At 36.0% G+C, this 21,270-nt stretch overlaps 2 long non-coding RNA genes across 2 annotated transcripts; one reads left to right on the top strand and one right to left on the bottom strand.

The window, feature by feature from the left end:
* Positions 1-11,765: 11,765 nt before the first annotated feature.
* On the top strand, positions 11,766-13,950 carry LOC127874766 (uncharacterized). Its single transcript, XR_008047086.1, has 3 exons — positions 11,766-11,818; positions 13,062-13,141; positions 13,561-13,950. It is a non-coding gene; the product is annotated as an uncharacterized LOC127874766 (long non-coding RNA).
* Positions 13,951-16,516: 2,566 nt separating this feature from the next.
* On the bottom strand, positions 16,517-19,662 carry LOC127874762 (uncharacterized). Its single transcript, XR_008047081.1, has 3 exons — positions 19,458-19,662; positions 18,264-18,449; positions 16,517-17,557 (listed from the first exon to the last, which is right to left on the bottom strand). It is a non-coding gene; the product is annotated as an uncharacterized LOC127874762 (long non-coding RNA).
* Positions 19,663-21,270: the final 1,608 nt, after the last annotated feature.

Here is a 21,270-nt window from a genome sequence, read left to right as displayed (position 1 = left end):
TTTTTCCCATAAGTCGGATGATGAGTGTTGATTTTCACGTATTAGTTTAGCGAGATTTTTAAAGTGAACTTTTTTTCGCTGATCTGACAAGATAATTAACAATATTACGTTGTTGGCGAAAGATGTGCCAGTATCGGTCTAAATTGGTAGCCTTGGCTTTTTTGTATGCTCGTTTGCGGCGTCGGATTTCCTTGCGAATATTATTATTTAGTCATGGAGGATCATCTGTTCTTATTGTAACTATTTTATGTGGGATTGTAGTTTCGCAGAAACAGAAAAGTTGACGTGTGAAATTTGAAGTATATATGTCAATATCATTATCACAGCAACTGTTCCAATCAAAATTCAGCACAAGTTGTCTTAGATTAGTGTAGTCCCCATCTTTATATCGCCATATTTTACGTTTAAAATTAGACCCAGCTGTTATATTGCAGTTTATGACGCAAAAGACTGGACAATGAAATCGAAGTTGCTGGTTATGAAAAGGTTCTCCAACGCCACTTTTTAGCACTTTCAATGAAGATGTTATTATAAAAAGGTCAAGAATAGAATTCGATGTTTCAGCAAAATGAGTAGGTTCTTTAATAATCTGTGTGAGATTATACTGTAAACGAAGGGAGTCCATTATGATCCTGTACTGTGGTTTATTCATGTCGAGATTAAAATCACCTGTGATAACAATGTTCTCATTACCGGTGTCAACGGCTAGTGACATCGAGTCGTTTATGCATAATAGTAGATAAGGACAAGAGTTTGGTGGTCTGTAGAAAGAGCCAGATAAAAGACGCCTTCCCTTATTACGAAGTTCGACCTATAGACATTCTAGATCGTCAATTTGTAGGTCAGGTCGCTCAATGGCAAAGAGATCAGATTTTATGTATACTAGAATATCTCCATGGGGATTGTTTCTTCTATCCCGTCTAAACGGCTTATGATAAGAAGGGAAAAGTAAGTCGGCAGTGTCAACTGATGAGCGGAGCTAAGTTTCAGTAAAGACTATAATATCAAAATTGTTAAGATCAGCATACAGAATATATTTGCGAGGAAGCTCTGAACGTTGTAATGAACAATTTGTAGATTACGTGCAAATGCATCATTTATTGAAGATGAGAAAGATGTACCCAAAGATGAGAAGGACATATCAAGGGAGCTGTCGGGTCCAGGATTTGGATGGACATCGCCTCCTCTAAGAAGAAGAATTGCCAGCCAGCAAACTAACTCGAACATATTCATTTATTTGTTGAAGCCCTTAACTTTTCATAGTAAGAGAGTAGAACAAACCTATCCTCATTCTGTACACTCCTATGTCAGTGTACATCATATAATGCCCGAGTGCAAGAAATAATTGGATGAGGAAAAGCTATCGTGCGCCCGGCCCGCAAGAAGTGGAAGATTGAGTGGAGGAACATTGAGAAGAGCAGAATAACAAAAATAAAAAAGTTTGGTCTTGTTGATGTTTTAAAGAGATGTTAAACCTCTTTTGATAAATTTATATTGTGGGCTGTCTGAATGATACAAAAAGTGAAGCTTATATTGGATGATCGCGTAGTAACATAATAGTACAATAATCTACGCAACATGGGCTTAGTACTTGGGCAAACCGAAAAATGACAAGCTTTTTACAAAGCTTGAAGTATATGCTTATGCGGCGTGTTAACGGGATCGTCTGTGTTTGTAGAATTTGCATGACTTCCGCAAGCTGAAAGAATACACGTGCACTAAATAATCTTTGCAAAACATTACCTATCGTGGCCATCTTACTTTTTCTTAATTCTTTCAATACGATTATTGATGCCAGGACATAACCCGCACATGGTTAGATTGGGATCCTTAAAATTACAATGTTGCTCCATTCAATCAAATATTCGTATGACGGCTTTAGATGTTTCTTTATTGTGAATAGTATACACTATTTTATTCAATCGACTGATAGCTTTTCACAAACTCGACTTGTTATTGGCGTGTTGTGTGTCACTTACATGAGTATCCATATGCAATTTTTACATGTAAAAGCGTATCGAACTATTAAAACCTTGCCTTTTTGTATCTTACAAATGGCTATATTTGGATAAACATCGTCCCCTTTCCCAGGGCTTATCTTGATAGTTTATATATGTCTATGTAAAGGCGCTTATCTGTATCGGTAATTGAATTGAAAAGGGAAAGGATGCTTGACTAAAAACAATATGAGAGGTGCAATTTTCAAAGTGTATGAAAGGGTACGAAAAAATTGCAAAAGCATTGTCCTACGCCGTTTCACATTTCGCCGAAGCCCTTGTGAGACACATATAATGCACCATAACTGATTAGAACTAGAAATGGCGCGGCAGAGGCCGACGCGTATCCCCACGCCGAATGTTTGACCTAGGTGTGCCCCAGGGTTGGTAATGGGGCCATGCATAGCTGAGATTGACCGTATTGTCATAAGAGAAGTTCATCATCAATTAGAAGTGAATTGGTGTAGAAATGAAGAAGTTATAGTAAAAGGCAATTTTGGGTGGGTGTGACATATGTGGGCAGGGCGCCCCAGGGTTGGTTATTGTGCCATGCATAGTTAGATTGACCGTATTGTCATAAGAGAAGTTCAGTATCAATTTGAAGTGAATCGGTGTAGAAATGAAGAAATTATAGTAAAAGGCAATTTTGGGCGGGTGTGGTCTATGTGGGCGGGGCCCCAGGGTTGGTAATGGGGCCATGCATAGTTGAGATTGACCGTATTGTCATAAGAGAGGTTCAGTATCAATTTGAAGTGAATCGGTGTAGAAATGAAGAAATTATAGTAAAAGGCAATTTTGGGTGGGTGTGGTCTATGTGGGCGGGGCGCCCCAGGGTTGGTAATGGGGCCATGCATAGTTGAGATTGACTGTATTGTCATAAGAGAAGTTCAATATCAATTTGAAGTGAATCGGTGTAGAAATAAGGAAATTATAGTAAAGGCAATTTTGGGTGGGTGTGGTCTATGTGGGCGGGGCCCCAGGGTTGGTTATGGGGCCATGCATAGTTGAGATTGACCCTAATGTCATAAGAGAAGTTCAGTATCAATTTGAAGTGAATCCGTGTAGATATGAAAAAATTATAGTAAATGGAATTTTTTGGTGGGTGTGGCCTATGTGGGCGGGGCGCCCCAGGGTTGGGATTGGGGCCATGCATAGTTGAGATTGACCCTAATGTCATAACAAAAGTTCAGTATCAATTTGAAGTGAATCCGTGTAGAAATGAAAAAATTATAGTAAATGGAAATTTTTGGTGGGTGTGGCCTATGTGGGCGGGGCGCCCCAGGGTTGGGAATGGGGCCATGCATGGTTGAGATTGACCGTATTGTCATAAGAGAGGTCCAGTATCAATTTGAAGTGAATCGGTGTAGAAATAAAGAAGTAAATGTAAAATAACCTAAAAAAATGAGTGATAATTTCTGACGCGGCCCCACCCCAACCGCTATAACTTTTGACCCAGGGGTCAGATCAAAATTCCAAATAGTGCAGGGTCGCACATATGCTCATAGCTACCATGTGTGTAAGTTTCAAGGTTCTAGTGCTTTTAGTGTAGGAGGAGATAGTGGCCAGGACGGACGGACAGACAGACGGACGGACGGACGGACGGACGGACGGCGGAGATAACCACAATATCCCCACCTTTTTTTCAAAAAGCGTGGGGATAATTAAACATTTATTTTGGTGTATAAAAGATATCCATGTATTCACCGTTCACCTTTTGATTTAAACCACGTCGACTAAGGTCAATCTCAGGCAAGCGTAGAGTACAAAATGTTTTCAATATTCATTTCCCACTTATAATGATGTCCAGGCTTTTTAATTGAAATGCACTATGCACGAAAACAACACGATATCGTCAGCACATTAACGTGATTTTAGGTACAATCTTCAAACAACACTCTGAGGCTAACACTTCGGCAGATGAATTCCACGTAGTTGTTTTCCAAACATCGATGTATAAAACATGACAGGGATAAAAAATTGATTGAACTTTTATTTATTACAATAACTTGTACTAATTTAAATACAACATAGTATACTTAAACCATCCTCAATATACCATTTTTATTACTGAATTTGACTGACTAGCATCTATTCTTTAATTAAAATTTAACGCATAATTTATCGATCAACAAACATGATCAGTACACAACATATTACAGTAACACAAAATATTGTATGCCTAGATACGAACGTATGAATTTTCGATATATATTTTGATGTGCAAGAAAAAACATTGATATTAAATACAAATAAAACAAAAGAAACAAAGAATAAAAAAAATCAGGAATTGCTTTGTATTTGGTGAGTTCTTCAAAAACGATGTGGGCGAACCGCGTTTCTTATGGGTTTTGTATATATGTCAGCACAAACTTGTTACCGTGTTCTACTAGTTACCATTTCTACAGAATATATAAAGTTTCGCTCCAACAATCATTTTGATCAAAGTCTTTCGAAATCGTTTACCGGACAAAATGTACATTACTAGAGTGACACACAGTACTTTATGTATGTATGTATATATGTATTTATTTTTACCTTGCAGTCAAGGATAACCCATGAAAGTGCACGCACTTATTTCCAATGGGGTCCTTTGGTTTTGCTGGAGGGACAGCAAGCAGGAGAGATAGTATTGGGATACAAAGAATCCGGAAGCGATACCCTAGCTCTTTGCGAATAGATCCCTTGGTATTTTACGTGTTCAGTGTATAGCACCGATACACGCGAGAATTACCTGGGTTTCATACCAGTACATCTCTAGTTGGGTGGGAAAAACTTGAAGCATTTCTGAAATGTCCAGTGCGATTATGTAAACTGACTAAATGTCTTAAAATTAAGCAAACGTTCACGTGTTTGTAACTGTATTTTCTTCGTATACGATAAAAGCGAATTCTATCCAAGAAGGGATATTGGTTAACAAGTCAGAGCAGATAAAACAAAAAAATATAGACCATACTATATAGGGGTATATTTTTTATTATTTAGCCATAAGATTAGCTTTATGGATAGAATTTCAAACTCCTGTGATATATTATATTGCAGAGATATTTTTCATGTGGCACATTATGTACCATTCCTTGGGCACTTCTCAAAATTTATTTTGGGTACAAATTACACAATAGGAAAATCCACGTCAGTAAAATGTCGACCCCATCAAAATTTATTTCTGAGTCTGTGACGCAACTATATTGTTTAACATGTTAATTATATTAAACAAACCCGATATTGTAGTAGATAAAAAAGTATTACCTTGCAATTTGATAATTAGTATAAATAATCCAATAAAACACTGCCATTATTTACGATATATGTGTTTAGGAATTTTGTAAACACGTCCGCCATAATTAGGAACTGTGCAGAGAGATTGTAAATCGGAACTAATCGGTATATCTCGGATTATTATTGATAAATGTATTTGTCGTTTCAATGCTTAGGGCCGAGTAATTTCGGCAAATCGGAACTCAACTTGCGTAAAACACTTGCTCAATTAACCATATAAACTCCACCTTCGTTCTCTGCAAAAGATTCAAAGGCGGAGCTATGCACGTGCTATTATTAAATTGGAGGATTGCCATAGAGAAACAAACACACGATTGGTGCGGCATGTTGATTGCTAGACAAAGGAAGCCAATTTTGTCGGCGCGAAATTTGTCGCTTTATTGCTTCAGACAAAAAGCGGCTTTCCTTTCATGACGTCAAACTGTCAATTCACACAGAATGCTAATTTTCAGAAGACTTTAACTGACTCTTTGTTGACAATTCAGGTAAAAAACACTTGCTAACATTAAGCTTTGGATTAAATTATCAAAATAAAGCAAAAGCGAAGTTCAAAAATATGATTAAATTAATTCGCGTCAGTTCAAATAAGACGTTTTGCGTTGTAAATAAACAAGTTTTCAAAACAACAACAACTTTAACAAACATTACCTCGACGACGCGGGGATCGATCTACCTCGATTTTTTTCATGGACGATCTCATAAGTCGAGTAAGAGCAAACACATAATTTGTGTACGAGTAGTTTGTCTTATATACGATTTATGCAACGGGCATCGCATTGCGTAATGGTGCGCATCGTATTACGGAAATGAAGCGCAGTTTTTCGTTTTAATGGGAGAAGAACGCATGTCATGTAATGGAGTGATTAAAATTGCCTGATGTTACAAAAGGTGCGTTTAGGACTCATTTCATTTGAAGATATAGATGTGTTTCTTTGCATAATTTGATTTCTTGTCTCTTTGTTAAGGTTATACAAGATATGTTGGCTTTGTCCTGATGTTATTAGTATTAACTTGTTTTGTCCAATGATTTTTTTTTTCTTCGACCGCCCGATAGACCATTTTCAATTTTTTTTTTGTAAACCAATAAAAAACAAGATGTGTTTGTGAAACACAATGTCCCAATATATGATGTTTGACCTTGTAGGATGACCTTGACCTTGTGAAGGATGACCTTGACCTTTCACCACTCAAAATGTGCAGTTCCATGAGATACACATGCATGCCAAATATCAAGTTGCTATCTTCAATATTGCAAAAGTATTCATAAAATAAGCGATTTGGGCCACATATATTTGACCTCTGACCTTGAAGGATGACCTTGACCTTTCACCACTCAAAATGTGCAGCTCCATGAGATGCACATGCATGCCAAATATCAAGTTGCTATCTTCAATATTGCAAAAGTATTTATAAAATAAGCGATTTGGGCCACATATATTTGACCTCTGACCTTGAAGGATGACCTTGACCTTTCACCACTCAAAATGTGCAGCTCTATAAGATACACATGCATGCCAAATATCAAGGTGCTATCTTCAATATTGCAAAAGTATTAATAAAATGAGCGATTTTGACCCATATATTTGACCTTTGACCTTGAAGGATGACCTTGACCTTGACCTTTCACCACTCAAAATGTGCAGCTCCATGAGATACATATGCATGCCAAATATCAAGTTCCTATCTTCAATATTGCAAAAGTTATTGCAAATGCTAAAGTTGGCGCAAACCAACCAACCAACCAACCAACAGACCAACAGACCAACCAACAGACAGGGCAAAAACAATATGTCCCCCACTACTATAGTGGGGGACATAAAAAGTCGTGGCCCTATCATTCGGAAGTTCAATGGGAGGATATTCTGGTGCATCAAAGAATTGTTCATTTTCTCGCTATTCCTCCCTTGGAGTGTAGATTTCTGGTGTCTTTCTCAGATGTTTGCGATTTCTATTGATGACGCCGCCAGATTCTGTTCTAACATCATAAGAACGAATTTGGGGGGTTCCCCATTCCCATGTTGTGTTCCGTTCCGTTGGTAGTATGGGAACGGTGTCTCCGACGTGTAATGGCTTTATGTCACGTGCATTGAGGTTGTAGTCATGCGCTTGACGTTCTTTACTTTCCACGAGCTTTCGGTGTACGTCATTGGGTACTGCAGGCTGAAGTTTCGAAGACTTGATGGGTAACAGTGTTCTTGTTGCCCGATTGAACAACTGTTGCAATGGGCTATAGCGAGTAGATTGTTGCGGAGTATTCCGGAAATTTAGCAATGCTATCAAAGTATCAGTGTTCGAGTGTTTCGCTGTTTTCATTATGTTCTTGGCCAGTTTTACAGCACTCTCGGCTTTTCCGTTACTCTCGGGAAATCGAGCTGACGATTATGAGTGAGTAATGTCCCATTAATTTTCAAAAGCTTTGAACTGCTCAGACTTGATCACTGTAGCTTGATCTGACACAAGCGTTCCCGGTATTCCGTGTCTTGCGAAATGTTGCTTAAGCTTTCTGATGATAATTTTGGTCGTGGCTTGTTCCAAGAAATCGATTTCAAAGAAATTGATGAAGTAGTCCACTGTCACTAAGTACTCCTTGTTGTTGAATGTGAACACGTCCGTTGCTACTTTAGCCAATGGACGATCTGGTACGTCGTGGCTGGTAAGCGTTTGCTTACACTGCTTCCTACCGAACGACTTGCATGTTTCACACTTGCTGACGTAATCCTTTATTTCTGACGTCATGTTCGGCCAATAAACACTGTTGCGTTCTCTTGCTAGACATCCTTCAACACCAGTGTGAGAATGAATATGTTCTAGCGCGTGTTTTCGCATCGATTTCGGCACCACTACGCGATCTCCTCGGAATATAATTCCATTTTCGCATGTGAGTTCATCGCGCACTGATACATATGGCTTTGCGTCTCGTGGCGTATTTGACCATCCGTTGCCTATTCGATCAATCGCGATTCTTAAGGTCGGGTCTGCTAGTGTTTGCTTGCGTATATTGTCTTGTTTTGCATGAGAAAGTACAAGATAGTCCGTCATTTTTGTACTTTCAATCTCTTTTTCGTATTCCGAGAGTAGAACGACGTCGAGTTTCCATGAACGATGGCCATGATATGCTCTTGAAAACGTATCCGATATGTACATGTGGTCGCCTTTCTGGAACACAAAGTCATAATCGTACATTTGCAGTTTTAGTAGCATCCTCTGCAAACGTTTCGGAGCTCTGAGCAACGGATTTTTGCTTATTATTTCAAGCGGCTTATGGTCACTCCATACAGTCACTTTCCGACCATATACATATTAGTGAAACTTCTCAAATCCGAACAGCACAGTTAAGAGTTCCTTTTCGATTTGCGCATAGTTTATCTCCGATTTTGACATTTTTCGACTTGCAAATGCAACAGGTTGTCCACATTGAAACATCACACACCCCAATCTGGTATCAGATGCATCATATTGGATTGTAGTTTCGAGCTTTGAATCGAAATATCGTAGCACAGGGGCATTACATACTGCTTGCTTGATCGTGTGTAGTGCTTCTGCATGCGCATGGGACCACTGGAATAAGTTTTCCTTGTGTGTAAGCTGGCGTAGTGGCTCACACATGTCACTGAGATTGTGTAGAAACTTTGTCAAATAATTGACAAGACCTTATAGTCTCTGCACACCCTGCTTGTCTGTTGGTTTCGGCATTTTCATGATTGCTTCAACTTTCGCGGGTCCGGTTTAACACCTTTGTCCGTTAATAAATGATAAACAAACGACATGCTCGTCTTATGTAGCTGCAATTTGTCCATGTTTAGCTTAATCTTACGTTTTATGCATCGTTGCAACAACTTTTTAAGTTGTTATCATGGTCTCTGACGGCTTGGTCGTATGTGGAACCTTTGCCGTAGATAATTATATCGTCCGCTATGGCGCTTATTCCACTGAGACCACTAAGGCTTTCTTGCAAATACTGCTGGAAGTATTCCGGTGCTGGAGATATTCCAAACGGCATCTTGAGCCAATGGTTCATTATTTAAGACGTTTCAAATGATGCTAAATAGCTTTACTCCTCATCTAGCTTGACACGCTTAAAAGCATTTTTGACAACGCATTTACTGAATACTTTTGCTTGTGAGAGCTCTGGTAATAAATCCTCAACCACTGGCATCAAGTAATGGCTACGCTTCATCGCTTTGTTAAGGGGATTAGGATCGAATCTTTCCAGAAGCATGTTTCACAATTACCAAACTAGATAACCAGTCAGTAGGGTTGTCAATTTTCGCAATTGTTCCATTATTCTCAAGTTTATCTCTCTGTTTTTTTAGCTCAAGTTTCAATGATAACGGCACGCGTCGTACAGACATTTTCACTGGTTGAACAGTATCATCAACGTTCAAATGAAGTGGCTTAGAAAATTCACCTTCACCAATGAAGACTGTTGAAAATTTCTGTTCAATATCATGCATTGACAAACAATCAGAGTTGTCCACAGGGCATGTGTTTTGATACTGAAATTTGTATCAATTGCATTTCTTGGATTGCTTCTTCGCCCAGTAGCGGGGTTACATCTTTATCAATAACTAAAATTGCAACAGTGTACCTAGCATGTGTCTTTGTATTTTTGTTATCATTAATTGGCATTTCCCTTTAGCTTTGGTCACTGATTTGTCATACATTCTCAATTTTGAGTCAGTGCATTCAATTTCAACTCCTTGGATTAGTGACCGTGGACTGATATTTGTTGTCGCACCAGAATCTAATTGTTTTCATGAGTTTTACTAGTAGCATGTTTGCATAAATTATGTTGTGAAAACTGAAAACACTTTCCAGCTTTTAATGTTAATATGTCATCGCAATTCACATCATCTGAAAGGTCACATTGTTTCACATGGCCTTTGTGTTTTGATTTTCTGGCTGTGCGACATTCTGACGCATAATAATTAAGCTTTCCACATTTTCGGAACTTTAGTCCTAAGGGCGGGCACTCGTTTGGCATGAAATTTGTTCCACAATAAGGACATTTTTTGACGGCTGACTTTGGTCCTCTGTGATTGCTTTGATTTTGTTGCGGCTTCGATTTTGTTTTGACGACATGCACATCGTCGGACACAACTGACGCACCATTGCTAATTGTCTTGATTTTTGCAATTTGAGGCTTCTGCGGCACTGCACATATTAATGCATTTTTGGAAAGTTAATTTTTCTTCTTGTAAAAATACGTTTACGCACCTGTTTGTCGCGTATTCCGATAACCAATCGGTCTTTGCATATCTTGGCAAGTTGTCGTATTTTTGACAAATACGTGTCAAATGAGTCGATCTCACCTTGTACGTCCGTATGAAACAGGTATCCTTCGTACGTAACGTCGGTCTTCCCAACACAGAATGCTTCGAATTTCTGTAGAATGACGTCTATGTCTTCCTGGCTTTCGTCCTCAGTGAATGCGAATCCCTCGAACACGTCCATAGCTTCCGGTCCTATGCATGTAAGGAACTTAGCAGCACGTAAATCCTTTGCTCTGGCACTTAGTCCTGATGCTTTTTCGTAGTTAATCCACGAGCGCTTAAATTGCTGGTGGTGTTTCATCACCCATAGCGTAGATCCAGATAATGGGCACAGACAACAAAATGTGTTTTTTTTTGTTTTTTGTTTTGTTTTGTAACTGTCCGAACGGATTAATCCAATTATCACTTATCTTCTGACACCATGTTTATGGTGTACTTAATAAACTACACGTATGGTTTATAAGGTAACTTGATAGAGCGCGTGCATGTGGTGAGCGCTAGCAATAGACTGAGTAGACCTCGGAGGCTTGTATGAATATTCTGACAGAGTGGCACCGGGTATGACTCATGCATTTAATTTAAGGCCTATACTGTTACAAATACTTTGTATCATTTTAATTGGTGAATGTTAACAACAAATGCTGTAAATCAATAAAATCTGAATTTGCATTTTCATATGCATAATTATAAACATTATAATGTAAGTATTGTATTTAAAAAAAAAAAATATGACAGCCAAAGACCACATTAGTGTTCTATGGTCTTTTTATTTATACTTTTCCATGTCAAACAACAATACAATTTTTGGTATCAGAGGACACAAATAAAATGTATGTTTGTATGTGTCGAGTTAAGTATAAAAGTATAAAATGCATTTATGGAATAAGATAGAAAAAAATGCTGCGTATTCATCATCTACCAGTGTTTACCAAGCATATTTGCAAAATATGAGTCATTTTGCACCAATGGTGGTATAACCTTAAAGGGGCTTGTTCACACTTAAATTGCATTTTTTGAAGTTTTTCATTTAATGCTTTAAATTCATAAATTTAAACATCGAAAATAACGTGCTCCAGTATAAAACAAAAATAAAGTTAAAATAAGAAAGAAAAAAGTAAGCCGCACCAAGGCTCGAACCACTGACCCTTGGATCGGTTTTTTCCCCGACTAAATATAGATTTTAAATGTAAATTTAAATATAAACACGCATTGTGACAACAACAACAACAACAAATATGGCGGAATCTGTATTGTCAAACACGGAAGAAGAAGGTAAAATATGTTTTTTTATTGTAAAACTCAATAGTGCGTATGATTTTCTTTTTATAAAAGTAGATTAAAATAGTATAACTGATCAAATGATTCGTTTTCGTTACATAAGTATATGCATATACATCACAGAACGCGTAAATACTGATTCTCTCGTTTACACTTGAGTTACAGACAGAGACTAAAATTAAAAGCCAAGTTGAATACAGAATTAACTTTAGTATTCGTGCAAATAAATTAAATTTATCATTAGCCTTGGAGTACTGAGATCATTTAAACAGTACAGTATCTTTTTCTTTCCTCACAACTGACAGTGACAACATTATTTGTTGGCAGGCAATTCAAGATGCTGTGCATTTATTGACATATTCATTATTGTGTGTTATATGACAATGACATTTATTATTAACTAAAATGCATTTGAATGGTACTGGTAGTTTATTAATTTAAACCCAAAACTCATAGTTAACCCTTTAAGCGCTGGAACCAAATTTTGAAGGCCTTTGCAAACAGTTTGGTTCCAGATGAGACGCCACAGAACGTGGCGTCTCATCAGGATCCAAACTGTTTGCTATTCTGATAGTATTCTTTGAAAAAAAATCGAAGAAATGGCTAATTTTAGAAATTCAGCGGATGACATTTAGCAGATGACAAATTTCCCAGCATGCAAAGGGTTAATGTATTTATATCAGTTTCTTCTGCACAGCTATTTTATAAATAAACTGAATAACCAAAATATTTTTAAAAATAGTAACACAGTTTAGTAATTCATGGCATCAAATGCATGTATCTGGCGCCAGACAACTTGCCCCAATACCAACTTGCCCCAAAACAAACTCGCATCAAAGATATGGTCACTCTCTCCAACCAAGAGACAACTCGCCCCAATTTATTTTCGAGCATCTTATTGTTTCTTTATTTAAAGTATTTTATCTTTATATTCTTTGTTAATTTAGCAAAGCACGTATTTATTTTGATAAATGTGTATTTCAACAGTACATTGTATTTTGAATAAATCAAATACAGGTCATCTGAAATGCATGTATCATTATATTTGTAAAAGCCAAGAATATTCTGGATATTCCTCTTTTTTCAATTGTTTTTTAATATCCTCAAGATTTGATTTCCTGAATGTTGAAGAAAACTTATTAGATAATAATACCACATATTTACAACACACTTTTTTAATAGAGACCATAAATAGTTTTAAAAAGTGGTTTAAATTGTGTATTTACTTTTTCAATAGGATACAACCATAATTAAACCAAGAAGTTTATGAAGAAGGGATCACTGGATTTTGTCACTTTGGTTCAAGAAACAGAAAAGGTATACTTATTTAGCTGCATTTTTTTTCTGTTGATTTCATTTGAAAATATTGAAATAATTTGTAGATAATGTTTTCAGATATTCAGGCAAGTTGAGATTTCATTAATTTTTTTTTATGTCATTTCACAATATTCTTGAATGGAAACATAAAAAACACAGTTCAACGCACTAATTATTGATATATAAAACAAAGTCTTTGTATGTAAAACTGTGTTGCTACATGAGCAAAGAATTTAAAAAATGATCCTACACTACACTAGGTGAATATTGAAATTTTACAAAAAAATCTGACAGGAATGTTAAAAAATGGTGTCATGAAAAATAAAAAATTCTATATGTACATGTAGCTACATCTTGTGTCAAATTCTTAGCTTTATGTTCAAAACATTTATTGTTAAATGCAGAAATGTCTTTTCAAGGATATCATAGACCACCTTACTTATACGGAAACATAGGAGCTGTTGAAGGAAATTGCTGCCAGACAGTCAACAGTTATCACTGACAGCCTGTCCTGGCCCAGCTGGGACCATCCTCAAGCTAACCATGATGATGTGTTTGCAAGAATTGTTACTTTTGGAAGAACATGATGAAGACGAGCTTTGTTGTGGCATGGCCTGACAATACTGTACAAGCCAGAGACCAGTATGTTTACTGTTGTTGAATATGACCCATTTTTCATGTTTATTTTTCTGTGGGCCTGTTTAACAGAATTAATAATGCACTTTATCTATTTCAAATATGTTATTTTTCTGTGGACTGTTGAACGGAATTATTAATGCATTTTATCTATATCAAATATTTTATTTGTCTGTGGGCCTGTTTAACCGAATTAGTAATGCATTTTATCTTTATCAAATATTGTTGCTTGTAATATGAATATAGAACACGTAAAACTACTCATGTAATTGTCTCAGCTTAAAATTAAAAGTGTAGAAAATTTAACTCATTTACTGTCGAAACAAGATGTGGAGGACACAGATTGATCACAGTACATCCTTTGGATACATGAACACCTTCAACGGGACGACAACAAAACTGTACCTGCCTTTTTTTTTAAAGGAAGTAGTTAATACAATTATTTTTAACAGCTTTTTTAGTCTTGTTGTTTAAGAATGCTTGCAACATTTAAGTGGATAAACGGTTGTTTTAAATTTGAAGCTTCAGTAATGCATTCTTTATTAAATGATGTAATCTTATTTCTTTCAATATAGTGTAAATAATAAGAACATAATTATCCTTTGTATAAAAAATGAAAACCAAGTTTACTGTTCTATTAATCATTATTTGTTTATCTTGTTCTTTTGTCAGAAATATTACAGGGGCATACATACAGTATTCCTTAAATAAAAGGGGCAGTTCTTAGAAAATTAACATGTATTTTAGCAATGCATATTCAAACTTTTTCCACATTTATAACCAGCAACAATATGTAAGTATTATAATGTAACACAAATTAATACTATGAATTTACTACTGATTTTGCCAAGCCTGTCATCAAATAAACATGTTTTACTGAAAGTTTCTTAAAAGATGTTATGTGGAAGACTTAATCAATCATTTAATAAATATTTGAGCCTCGTTCTTGGAAAAGGGGGTTTAATGCATGTACTTAAGGTTGTCCAAGATTAGGCTGTGCAGACTGCACAGGCTAATCAGGGGCAACACTTTCCGCCTTATCTGGATTTTCTCTCTCCCTTTCAACAAAAAATACCATAAAGCAGCAATTGTCTGCCTGATTGGTATGATCAGCACATGTTAATCTCGTACGACAATTTACGCACATGCATTAAGCCCCATTTTCCCAAGACAAGGCTCACCTATTTAGGTTTTAGCTGTCAATATGCTCTTTAACTTTTGAATCATGATGCAGTTTCATATAATAATGTATTATGAGTCGTTTTTAATTGATGCATATTCTTTTGTTCAGTGTTGAACTCAACATGTATTATTATAAGGTGTCCACTTAACATTCTTGCAGTAATGTTTTGCTGTGTAATATACATGTAATAATAAATCAAAATTAAACAAACTAGCTTCTTATTTCTTCATGTTATTTATTAAAACATTTTAAAACAAAACAACAAAATCCATAACATAATGAACACAAAACATAATACTCTATATTCATGAAACAAAACTATAATTGATAACATTTTGAATAAATGTTTCCAACTTTCAACATTTGACAGATCAAATTATTTCTGAATTCCACCAATTTTTATGCCCCCCTTCGAAGAAGAGGGGGTATATTGCTTTGCTCATGTCGGTCTGTCGGTCGGTCTGTCCGTCCACCAGGTGGTTGTCAGACGATAACTCGAGAACCCTTGGGCCTAGGATCATGGAACTTCATAGGTACATTGATCATGACTCGCAGATGACCCCTATTGATTTTGAGGTCACTAGGTCAAAGGTCAAGGTCACGGTGACCAGAAATAGTAAAATGGTTTTTGAATGATAACTCAAGAACGCATACGCCTAGGATCATGAAACTTCATGGGTAGATTGATCATGACTTGCAGATGACCCCTATTGATTTTGAGGTCACTAGGTCAAAGGTCAAGGTCACGGTGACCCGAAATAGTAAAATGGTTTCCGGATGAAAACTCAAGAACTCATACGCCTAGGATCATGAAACTTCATGGGTAGATTGATCATGACTCGCAGATGACCCCTATTGATTTTGAGGTCACTAGGTCAAAGGTCAAGGTCACGGTGACCCGAAATAGTAAAATGGTTTTCGGATGATAACTCAAGAACGTTTAAGCCTAGGATCATGAAACTTCATAGGTAGATTGATCATGACTTGCAGATGACCCCTATTGATTTTGAGGTCACAAGGTCAAAGGTCAAGGTCACGGTCACCCGAAATAGTAAAATGATTTTCGGATGATAACTCAAGAACGCTTTTGCCTAGGATCATGACACTTCATAGGTACATTAATCCTGACCCGCAGATGACCCCTATTGATTTTCAGGTCACTAGGTCAAAGGTCAAGGTCACAGTGACAAAAATGGTATTCACACAATGGCTGCCACTACAACGGAAAGCCCGTATGGGGGGCATGCATGTTTTACAAACAGCCCTTGTTTATTTATGGATAAACAGCACTTTATCATCTTTATGACAGTTTATGTAAGGCTATTACAATAAATGGTTGTTTATAGACTGATAAACAATGGAAAACAATACATAATCTATATATTGCATTGTGCTTTGATGTCATTGTTAATGGAACATAAACAAATGTGGTGTGCAGCACGCACTCAACATTGACTATGGTAGCTTATACCTAAAAGAGTCAATAATTCCTTTTCATAGTCTTTACTTGTGACAAAAAATCAGGAAAATGCCGAGCCCAGTGTTTATTTAGCTATTTGCCAGACAAGGTTTTAACAAATTCTTCTGTTTCAGAGTGACCTATGATCAAATACTTTGGATCCTTTAATGTAATAACAAAACAATTAATTCACCATGTTTGATCATGGGTCTCCCATAAAAAACTTAACACAAATCATGATACATAACACCTATAAGAGTCAACAATTTCTGTTAATGGTCTTGACTTGTGACAAAAAAAATCTGGAACTTGGCCCATTGTTTATGTAGTTATTTGCCAGACAAGTTTTTTACTTATTCTTCATTTTCAGAGTAATCTATGATTGAATACTTTGGATCCTATATTTTTATAACAAAACAATTAACAAAATTCACAATACCGTACACACTTAAAACTCAAATACATATTCTCATGGCATTTCAGGGCACTTGTATGCTATGTTCATCAGTATTTTATCAATGATATTTCTGCCCTATGTTTATAAGCAGTTCACTTATTAAAATCACATTTTATCACCATGATGATGACAGGACAGTCGACCATAATGTCACACATTTGGTCACGCCTTCATATTACACAAATAAATTCAAGCATCATTTCAAATACTTAAGTCATCTTCTGACTGAAAAAACAGCAAGGGTCACACATGCACTTTTATACTCAATGGTATACATCCTATAAAACCATGCTGCCAAATTCACACAACATGTTCCTACCCATAATCAGTTATCATTGATTTCAGCTTTGTCAATTTTTTAATTCATAATAATGGTATGTTGAAGTTAGTTAAAACAACATAGTTACATACACCATGTACCAATTTGTATGAGTAAATCTTCATATTGTTTCCGGGTTGCTTGCCCTTGACCTATTGGATATTGCAGCTCCTCATTAGCCGCAGGTGGATATATAAGGGGCAATTGTAGAGGCAATCAGCTTTGGATAAGCTGAATCAAAAAGGAACTTTGATCGAAGGGTTTTTTCCTTGATGATCTCTGTGTACTCAGTGCATGTACGTGTATCCCTTCTTTTCATTGATTGGCACCACCGTCCAATTGTTGGCTGCCTTCAATTAACTCTGAAATAACATATAAGCATATTTGTAATTTTGAAATGTACACTAAAACTTATCATGAAATTTGTTTGCTATTTTAAACATTATTTTATTCATATCATGCCAATCAGGTAACATACCAATACTTTTTTGGGCTACTTGATTCACCAGAATTAACTTATGAACCTACCAATACTTTTCTGGGCTACTTGATTCACCAGTATTAATTTATGAACCTACCAATACTTTTCTGGGCTACTTGATTCACCAGTATTAACTTATGAACCTACCAATATTTTTCTGGGCTACTTGATTCACCAGTATTAACTTCTGAACCTATCAATACTTTTCTGGGCTACTTGATTCACCAGTATAAACTTATGAACCTACCAATACTTTTCTTGGCTTCTTGATTCACCAGTATGAGCTTATTATATGATGAAGTTATCATACTTGAGTCACTAACTGACAATTACTGTACAACTAGAGATTGGAGGAGAATGGCATTGAAATAATTTCATGACCAATCACCATGCAATTTATCTGAACGGTTCAGAAAACAAACCAGCTATCGGATATCCTCTGGTTTTCATACCATAACAAGTTTCTGGTAAAAAAATGATAAAGCAATTATATTACCAATGAACTTTAGGAAGCACATAGAATCTTATTGAATATAAATATATTATTTTGTCAATTAAAATATGCTAAGACAGGGTTGTTTGCATACTCTAAGTAAGCTGTTATCTCTCCAATTCCTGACACATGACCAGGTGTGGTACTTCCTTGTGACACAAATGACAGGCCAGGACCTGGCGGGGGCTGATAACCGTGCATAGGTGAAGAGTTTGTTGTTCTAACATTATGCTGAATAGTCAAACTTGCAATAGTTTGGCCGGCACGTCTTCCTAAATACCTTAAAAAGAAGGTGTGTATTAGATTATAAAATTCATCACATATCAATTTAAAGAAAAAACAAAATTGATGTTAAAATCAGGGAATAAACTGTATAATCATATAATCATATCATGATAATAATTTGATTACATAATATAACATATACATTTGCATACCAGTATATTTTATAGTATAATATATACCGAATAAATAAATCATTCATAATTCATCATTTATCATTAATTTCATGCTTCATTTGACTCGTGTTGGAGTGTTCCTTATAAGTTATAACGAATTCATTAAAGGGATCTTTTCACGCTTTGGTAAATTGACAAAATTGAAAAAAGTTGTTTCAGATTCGTAATTTTTCGTTTTAGTTATGATATTTGTGAGGAAACAGTAATACTGAACATTAACCATGCTCTAATATAGCCATTATATGCATCTTTTGACGATTTTAAAACCTAAAAATTATAAAGCGTTGCAACGCGAAACGATTGAATAATTTGGAGAGTTCTGTTTTTGTCGTTAAATTTTGTGAAACTACGAAGATTGCTTATGTAAGGTATAAAATACGTCAAGAATATGTACTTGGCAGAATAGCTCAGTAGGCTAAAGCGTTTTTACTTCAGGACTCTGGCAGGACTCCAGGGGTCACTGGTTCGAAACCTGCTCCGGGCAATGTTCTTTTCCTTTTTTTTATTTTTTTTCTTGATTTTTTACTGGAGCTTTTACGATCCAATGTTTACATTTATCAATATAAAGCATTTAATGAATAAGTTAAAAAAAAGCCAAAATCTGTGAAAAGGCCCCTTTAAATTGATACGAACATCTTGGCATAGGGGCATAAAGGCTTATTTTAAAACGCGCAATGAACAAATTATGTTATCAGTGCGTATCTGGTTTCGTTGCAGAGTAAAATATCCATACAATAAAACTAAATACCTATCCAAACTTTTGCTAAAATTCCTTTGTAAACAGGCAACACTTGCCAAAAACTAAACGTAGCTTCTAAAATATGACTTACAATTCGTGTGTTTAAGCCATTACCCTGTCTTCGTCTCTTCCAACGATACTCCTATGGTTCTGCAAACACTCAGTCTTGTCGCCAAGATTGAATAAATTCGAGCGATGTCGCTGGCTCCGGCTTTTGTTTCTCTTTTTTTATATTTTCGATCACAGAAATGAGATGCATTGTTTGTAAACCAAAAGCGGATAAGCGCAGCGCGCATGCGCAGGCTGCATTCTGGTATACTAGTTGGGATCCCATTCACAATTTCTGACTAAAAATAACTGATTTCGCGTTTGAGACGCTTTATAATTTTCAGGTTTTCAAATCGTCAAAAGTTGCATTTAATGGAAATTTTGGAGCATGGAAACAATTTGGTATTTTTTTTAAAGCAAATATCATATATACAATGAAAATTTGCAAATCCGAAACAATTTTTTTCAATTTTGTCAATTTATCAAAGTGTGAACAAGCCCCTTTAAGGTCAATCTCTCGACAACTAAAAATGATAGAAACCTATTTTTTGTTTCTAACAGAAAGTGGAAATAAAATATATAAAAACCTGAAAATGTGATTTCTGAGCAGTTTTAACCATTTCCCCAACCACTGCCTCATAATATGAATACCTCTAGCGGATTTGTGGTGCAGAACAGTAAACCCGATAGGCTACGATTAAACAATGCGTAAATTTGTAAGAGACCGAATATGATCCATTTTGGGAACCCGTCCAACTCGTGGAAACCCGCCAAACCCATGTGACAGTATATTTGAATCCTTGCCAAGATCAGTTCAGTGTAGGAGACGGACGGAACATGTATGTTGAATTATTTCATATTTGCAATAGAAAGTCAATTAGAAATGTATTTATTAACATTTAAACATCTGACTTTTTAAATTGTAATTATTTTACAGTTTTATAAATATAATCAATAATAGATTGTTATAACATGCCTTACACCATACTTGCATTTTGAAGGGCAAACCTATTTCAAGAATGATTCGAATATGATTACATATACTTTATTTATGTGAATATATTCTTTCTTTCAACAGAAAAATATTTAAACATAAGTAAGGATTTATTGAAATTAATATTGTGATCACGGAGTTTGCAAATTGGAAATCATATAAATGCATTTAAATATACATACAAAAATGACCTTTATTTCAGAATACGCATATTAATAGGTGTTGATTGAAACATACATTTAAGAGAGTACTCAATTTAATTTATTGAAATTAGAAAGTATCACTGCAGAAACGAATATCCCGCCCACCACGCTGCGTAGTATTATGTAGCAAGTTGTAACACTGACCATGGGGCATGGCTAACTTTGAATGCAGGGGGAATCGTTTTAACAACGTGTGTAGAAAACGGCAATAATATTTCGATACAAATAATTAAACGTTTGGGCATTGGTTTAAGAGGAATAGATTTTTGATTGATTTTAGTTTAGACCCCTGGGTATGGCAAATTTTGTCCCAACTGACAGAGGACGGACATTAAGACAGGCACACGGACACAGCCGGACAGACGTCAATAGTAGCAAACAGAAAACCCACTATTACTTCATATTGAGGGTATAAACACACAAAACGCTATAGTAATACAAACATTTGAAGAGATTCAAATTTATGAGTCGTGGAAAATAATCACCGAAATTCCAAATTATCTATAAATAGACCTCATGTCATTCTTTGCCGTCTCAAATAGCAAATTTACGAATTAGAAGTATGACTAATCCTATGCCCAATACCCTTATCCTTATTTTTAGCAACAACGCAATCGTGGTAGAGTGATATCGGGCAGTTTGTCTGCAAGAACTGTTGA

Source organism: Dreissena polymorpha, chromosome 3, assembly GCF_020536995.1.
Source record: "Dreissena polymorpha isolate Duluth1 chromosome 3, UMN_Dpol_1.0, whole genome shotgun sequence".
NCBI classification, from domain to species: Eukaryota; Metazoa; Mollusca; class Bivalvia; order Myida; family Dreissenidae; genus Dreissena; species Dreissena polymorpha.
The sequence above is the reverse complement of the archived record's forward strand: the minus strand, read 5'-3'. Positions and strand labels throughout refer to the sequence as shown.